Source organism: Lethenteron reissneri, chromosome 19 (assembly GCF_015708825.2).
Source record: "Lethenteron reissneri isolate LAM-NWPU_2019-01 chromosome 19, ASM1570882v1, whole genome shotgun sequence".
NCBI classification, from domain to species: domain Eukaryota; kingdom Metazoa; phylum Chordata; class Hyperoartia; order Petromyzontiformes; family Petromyzontidae; genus Lethenteron; species Lethenteron reissneri.
In genome coordinates this window covers 1,002,078-1,009,293 of record NC_083797.1, presented here as the reverse complement: position 1 = coordinate 1,009,293, position 7,216 = coordinate 1,002,078, and the positions used below count along the sequence as shown (strand labels likewise).

General features: G+C 49.1%; 5 non-coding genes across 5 annotated transcripts; all 5 read left to right on the top strand.

Moving 5' to 3' along the window:
* The first annotated feature begins 2,324 nt into the window (after positions 1-2,324).
* Positions 2,325-2,397, top strand: TRNAA-AGC (transfer RNA alanine (anticodon AGC)). The gene has a single exon. It is a non-coding gene; the product is annotated as a tRNA-Ala (tRNA).
* A 322-nt stretch (positions 2,398-2,719) lies between these two features.
* TRNAA-AGC (transfer RNA alanine (anticodon AGC)) lies at positions 2,720-2,792 on the top strand. Its single transcript has one exon. It is a non-coding gene; the product is annotated as a tRNA-Ala (tRNA).
* Positions 2,793-4,075: 1,283 nt separating this feature from the next.
* Positions 4,076-4,148, top strand: TRNAR-ACG (transfer RNA arginine (anticodon ACG)). Its single transcript has one exon. It is a non-coding gene; the product is annotated as a tRNA-Arg (tRNA).
* Positions 4,149-5,463: 1,315 nt separating this feature from the next.
* TRNAR-ACG (transfer RNA arginine (anticodon ACG)) lies at positions 5,464-5,536 on the top strand. Its single transcript has one exon. It is a non-coding gene; the product is annotated as a tRNA-Arg (tRNA).
* A 1,326-nt stretch (positions 5,537-6,862) lies between these two features.
* On the top strand, positions 6,863-6,935 carry TRNAR-ACG (transfer RNA arginine (anticodon ACG)). The gene has a single exon. It is a non-coding gene; the product is annotated as a tRNA-Arg (tRNA).
* Positions 6,936-7,216: the final 281 nt, after the last annotated feature.

The following is a 7,216-nucleotide window of genomic DNA, read 5'->3' as shown; positions in this document are numbered from 1 at the left end:
TGGTCTAGGTCTGTTATTGTTCTTGTTTTGCTGCCTCGCCCCAGGTTGAATTTGGTGTTGACAGATCGACAGGAATTAATGTACCGTACTTTGTACTGCTCTTCAGAACTTTATTTGTATTTATTTTATCGACTTGCTTACCTTTTCTCGATCTTCAATTCATACTCGTCTTTTGTATCGTTTGCCGATCTAACTCGTTGACCCCCCCACCCCCGTCCCTACTGGACATCTGTCAAAAAGGGCTTTATAGCTCATCGGATTCCTCCTCAGAGCTTCATGAGCTATCAAGCTCGGTTCCACGTGAAGCGGACAACGTTAATCGCTCAGCGCGGAGCGAAGTTTGGGAAACTTTTCCCCGAGCCCAGACATCCGGAACGCGCCCAATGTGATCGGAACTCGGAATCTCGGCAGCCTTTTAAGCCTTTTGATTGGACAGCCGCATGTGGGCTTCGAGGTGGCCAGTAAACGGCAGCACAGTCGTAGATTCTTGAATCCATCTGTGCGGAGCGCGGCGCGTTTTATCCCCTCGTATGTGTGGTAAATGTTTGTTTTTTTGTTTATCTCCGGGTACGCAACACAAGGCAACAACAACAACAACAGATACAACACTCACGCGCGAACCTACATTGGCCGAACGTCCCAACGTAGCAGGAGCCTTCTTGAGAAGGAGTCCTGAGACTCAGTGAATCGTTTCCTGGGTAAAGAGAGAGAGAGAGAGGCAGGGCCATTGCTGGCGTTCTGTTAAAATCTAACGCAGCTGTCGGCAACCAAAATAACAACAAGAGCCATTTTTTTCGAATTCGGAAGAAAACAAAACTCATTATTTCAAGAGGCGCAATGCGCTGTGGTGAATGCGAGATGGCGGTCCTTGATCAATGACGTCACGAAGTAGCAGTCCTTAAAGAGCCGCATTCGGCTCCGGAGCCGCACGTTGCCGACGCCCTGGACTGACGTCCCCCCCTAGGCGGGCGGGGGGGGGGGGGAGGAGGCGGGGGGGCGAGGGGGTCTCCGTGCCACGCGGTGGGCTGGAGACGTTGTGGGTGGAGACTGGGCGAGTTTCAGCACCCGGGGAGCTGTGGACAGCTCCTTGCCCAGCGGCACGGCCCTTCCGCCCTCCCTGTTGGGGGGGGGGGGGGTCGACCGCCTCGGCGTGGTGACGTTGAACGCTCCACGAAACTTCTTCTTCTACTTCTTTATTCGGTAAACACATTAATTGGTGATGCTGCTGCTGCTGCTGGGCTGGTAACGGTGCACAAGCACAATTAACATCAACAACACAAGGAGCTGTAGTGTCTGCTTATTCATTTTGGTTACATACTAGCAGCAACCCGGACCTCCCTTCGGTCATCACTGTTCGTCCGTCCCTCTAGCCAGCCAGCCAGCCAGCAAATATTTTTTAAAAATAATATAGTATGATACACAGGAGACACACAACATATATACATCATCATCATCAGCCATGGTCAATCCACTGCTGGATGAAGGCCTGGCCAAGCCGCTGCAACCTCCCACGATCCATCCAGCCACCCTGCACATGAGATCATTGCATCGCTCCATCGCCTTGCTAGACGTGTGCGCGTTGCATACACACACACATATTGCCATTCAATATGTTCACACAACAACAACAACCGCCATTCGCCACTAAGTGGCGATGACGTCACCACGAGGCTTGTCCCAGGCCATGTGCACCTTGAGGCCACGTGAAGTGTCGAACGCCCACTGACAAGAGGTCACGGGGCAGACCCAGCAGGTGCCATGGGTTGACTGACTGAGACGACTGGCTGATGCACCACCTAAGCCCCCTATTGTGCCAACTTGCTGTGCTTTAGCCACCCGGCGCTCCGCTCGTTGTTGTGAGCGTCGCTCCTCCGCCCTCCGTTGTTGTTGGAGGGCGACTGCCTCCAACTGCCCAGTAGCGTCCTTCACACAATACACATTAACACGCATACATATAATACACACATACACCACACATACATTGATAAATAGACACTCAAAACAAAGACAAAGATCACCCATGTGGTTGTACAGACTTGTCGGGGCAAGTGTTGCTCGCACACGAGGGTGGTTGTGTCGCCAGTAACAAGTCCGGCCGCCTTTGTCTCCCCAGTGTTGATATTTTACACGCCACCCCAAACACTTGTTTAAGGTTGAGTCGACCTAGAGGAGGAAATTGCTTGCCACAGCCGTTAGGTTGGGAATTAAATTGAGGTCGCTGGGTTAGGACGCCACCGCTCACCACGGACTGGCCACGTGGTCGTGTGAACCCGTGGGCAGAAGAATGAGAAGGGAGAGGCCCCACGCGCTCCCGCCTCGTGTCTGGGGGATTAGCTCAGATGGTAGAGCGCTCGCTTAGCATGCGAGAGGTAGCGGGATCGATGCCCGCATCCTCCACGCAGACAATATTTTTTTTATTAAACCACGTTTATAAATTCGCGAGCAGAGAAACCCATTGCGCTCCGTCATCCAATGTTCATGTCGTAATGATAATCACATGTCAAGACAATATGTATTGTGATTAAATTATGTATGTCTTATCGAGGATATAAATATGAATCTCATGAAGGAATCAAATGAGTAGGAGCACAAATGTAAACATCAAATGTACCGCGTCAGTCTTCTGCATTCGCAACTCCCACTTCTTCAATGTCGCTGTATTTCTACAATCATTGTTATAAAATGTCTTCTCAACTCCTTCCCCCACCGCTTCACGGCTGGGGGATTAGCTCAGATGGTAGAGCGCTCGCTTAGCATGCGAGAGGTAGCGGGATCGATGCCCGCATCCTCCACGATGATTTTATTTATTTTATGAAATGTAAGGCGACACGTGTTTCACATTTGGCTGCTGCTGCATGCCGCCTTTGTCTTTTTAGGCGGTTCCTCCTCGGCGCTTGCTGAGAGATGCAATTTGCACGAACGACAAGACGTTATGTATAACGTGACACTCATCGCGATGTTCGTGACACTCCCACTGCTGCCGCCGCTTTGGCTGTGGCGCAGTTCGCAATAAAACACTCAGCCCCGTGCGTCAATGACACCTTGAGCACCGATGTGCTATGAAGCAGGGCCAGTGCCCGAAACGTCAACTTAAATGTTTAGTATGTAAGGCCTCGCTGCTATTGACGAATGTGTCGAGTCGTCGTTGTTGTTTGTTGTCCCTAAACCTGCGAAATGCTCGATCACTCTCCAAACCCTGACCTCAGCTCGACCCGTGACCCTGAACGATGACCTCAGCTCGACCCGTGACCCTGAACGATCACCTCAGCTCGACCCGTGACCCTGAACGATGACCTCAGCTCGACCCGTGACCCTGAACGATGGCTGTCGTCCTCACGCGAGCCGCGAGCCCACGGGGGTCTCCGCATGAGCGCTGCTGGGACCGGGACCCTCGCTCGGGGTGGTCGAGGCGGCGAAGTCGCCACCCTCTCGGCCATTTCACGATCCCGACCCAGGTCGGGCTGCAGGGGCCGGTGCTGCCCTCTGCTGGCCACTGTTAACCGGTAACCGGTATTGTAAGCTTCGGTTAAACCGGTTCAGAATACTGTTCTGTAACGGGACCGCCCCCACGTCCCTACCCCCCGCTTCCAGGTTGTTATAGAGTCGGAAGGAGGTGGGCAGTTACCCACACTTTACCCCACCGGACGAATGACTTTGGGGCCGTCCATAAATGACGTCACGCATCCTAGGGGTGGGGGGGGGGGGTCAGACACTTGTGACGATGTGTGGCGAGGGGAGGGGGTTTGAGAAATGTGACGTCACATCAAAATGCGCAACTTTAAATAAATATAGACAACATGTTCTACTTAATTAAATAGACTTTTTTATGTTTTCTCCTACAACATCAGAGTGCAGCGCCACATTAAATACGACAATCACAATAGTTTAAAGCGATTTGAAGCATGTTTTATTTTAAGTCAAGAAACACGGTTAACTTCGTTATCTTATTACGACCCTGACGATAGTGCTGTTGGTTGCTGGCCGCTTGAGCCACAGCTGTGAGAAATCTGATTGGTGGTTGGAGTAACGGGGAGGTAGCGGTATAAGTTCGTCTCTGGTAGCAGGGAGTCACGTGGGGCCTGTGGCGCAATGGATAACGCGTCTGACTACGGATCAGAAGATTGTAGGTTCGACTCCTGCCAGGCTCGAGATTTTTTTTCATTTTTTTTTGCATTTCAATGAATTCCGCGGCAATTGAAATACCTGACGAAGCACAAATATAAGTCGAGCTGTATTATTGCGTATATAATTTTTGTTTTTAATGTGAAAATGTATCGATTAATGGTTACAACTTTGACTACTCTTGTGGCAGACAGCAGAGGGCAGTGTAGAGTAAGACTTGTTAGACGGTACTATTGTTAGACGGTACTATTGTTAGACGGTACTATTGTTAGACAGTACTATTGTTAGACGGTACTATTGTTAGACAGTACTATTGTTAGACGGTACTATTGTCCCCACGTCGAGGCCGCTGCCAGCTTTCACCAGTCCACACGGCCCAGCGCTGTGGCGCGGCAGGCCTTCATCCAGCAGCGGGTTGACTGCAGGGATGTGCGCAGTTAGAACATATCCGTCACATTTCACGGTTTAAGCTTCTCCAACCAACCCCGTGATATCCCATAAATATCCATTATCTCTCGCCATTGACATATTTAAATTGACCATGCTACGGACAGTATTTATTAATGGGTCTTCATTCATCATCCACGCGGTGAGCCAGTGTCGTCAATAATTACCCACGCTCTGCGGTCTTCTACGTATGAATATTTTCAGCCAATGAGTGGTTCATGCGCGTGGCTTGGGACACCGAAGCACGCGTAGTAAAAGCGACGCGTGCGAGGGGGCAACGCGCTATCCCACACATATTGAGCTGTTGGAGACAATTCCACGTTTTGCTGCAGCGCCGTCTCCTGGCGAGCCAGGGTCTGGCTCCTGCCCGACGCCCACAGCAAGAGAGGAAGACGACATCTCGGTGTGAGCCACACAACCCACTCGTTGCTTCCTCCACTGCGCTGCATTACAGACAACCACGTGCACTGTAGTGAGCCTGGTAAAAATATATATGATTTAGTTTGTAGAATTATGATCGGGGAAAATTATTTTGTGCTAATTTGTAAATGTTTTTTGGGCTAGAAAATGAAATTTTGAGAAAAATGTATTACAACGAGCCATCATAATTACGATGCTGAGGTGCAATTTTTATTTTTTAATTCGATATTCTGGAATGTTGAAATTCCTTCCTCCCATCATCATTGTCTCTTTACCCTCCAAGCAAGCTCTGCCAGTAACAACCACAACAACTTCGCTCAATTCAAGAAACACTGTTAACTCCGTGAACTCTCGTTACGATTCTGACGATAGTGCTGTTGGTTACTAGCCGCTTGTGCCATAGCTGTGAGAAACTGATTTGTGGTTGGAGTAACGGAAAGGTAACGGTATAAGTTCGTCTCTGTGAGTCACGTGGGGCCTGTGGCGCAATGGATAACGCGTCTGACTACGGATCAGAAGATTGTAGGTTCGACTCCTGCCAGGCTCGACATTTTTTTTTTCAACAAATTCCGCGGCAATTGGAAAACCTAATGAACCACAAACATAAGTCGAGCTTTGCTATTACGTCGATATTTTTTGTTTGTTTTAAATGTCAAAATGTATCGATTCATGGTTACAACTTTGTTCACTCTTGTAGCAGACAGCAGAGGGCAGTGCAGAGTAAAGCCCATTGTAAGACTTTTGTTAGACGGTACTTTTGTTAAACGGTACTATTGTGATACGGTACTATTGTTATGCAGTACTATTGTTAGACAGTACTATTGTTAGGCAGTACTATTGTTAGACGGTACTATTGTCCCCACGTCGAGGCCGCTGCCAGCCTTCACCAGTCCACACTGCGCAGCGCTGTGGCGCGGCAGGCCTTCATCCAGCAGCGGGTTGACTGCAGGGATGTGCGCAGTTAGAACATATCCGTCACATTTCACGGTTTAAGCTTCTCCAACCAACCCCATGATAACCCATAAATATCCATTATCTCTCGTCATTGACATATTTAAATTAATCATGCTACGGAGAGTATTTATTAATGGGTCTTCATTCATCATCCACGCGGTGAGCCAGTGTCGTCAATAATTACCCACGCTCTGCGGTCCTCTACGTATGAATATTTTCAGCCAATGAGTGGTTCATGCGTGTGGCTTGGGACACCGAAGCACCCGTAGTAAAAGCGACGCGTGCGAGGGGGCAACGCGCTATCCCACACATATTGAGCCGTTGGTGACAATTCCACGTTTTGCTGCAGCGCCGTCTCCTGGCGAGCCAGGGTCTGGCTCCTGCCCGACGCCCACAGCAAGAGAGGAAGACGACATCTCGGTGTGAGCCATACACCCACTCGTTGCTTCCTCCACTGCGCTGCATTACAGACAACCACGTGCACTGTAGTGAGCCTGGTAAAAATATATATGATTTAGTTTGTAGAATTATGATCGGGGAAAATTATTTTGTGCTAATTTGTAAATATTTTTTGGGGCCAGAAAATGAAATTTTGAGAAAAATGTATTACAACGAGCCATCATAATTACGATGCTGAGGTGCAATTTTTATTTTTTAATTCGATATTCTGGAATGTTGAAATTCCTTCCTCCCATCATCATTGTCTCTTTACCCTCCAAGCAAGCTCTGACAGTAACAACCACAACAACTTCGCTCAATTCAAGAAACACTGTTAACTCCGTGAACTCTCATTACGATTCTGACGATAGTGCTGTTGGTTGCTCGCCGCTTGAGCCACAGCTGTGAGACATCTGATTGGTGGTTGGAGTAACGGGGAGGTAGCGGTATAAGTTCGTCTCTGGTAGCAGGGAGCCACGTGGGGCCTGTGGCGCAATGGATAACGCGTCTGACTACGGATCAGAAGATTGTAGGTTCGACTCCTGCCAGGCTCGATTTTTTTAAATAATATTTTTTTATTTACTGCATTCCGCAGCTGTTGAAAAACTTAACGAATCTCACAATTTTGAAACACACCCAGCTCAGCTTGCAAATTCTGAACAGTTCAATCGAACGTCAGGCAAGCGACATTGACTGTGTAAGCGTGTGCCTCATGACACAGCCGCTTGCTCCAAGGCGAATCCCAAAACCCGGTTGGATAATTGCTGATGAAGGGGGAGAGACCAGGTCGTTTCTGAAAATGAAGCGAACGGCTCAGTGGGCCTTACCTGGTGAG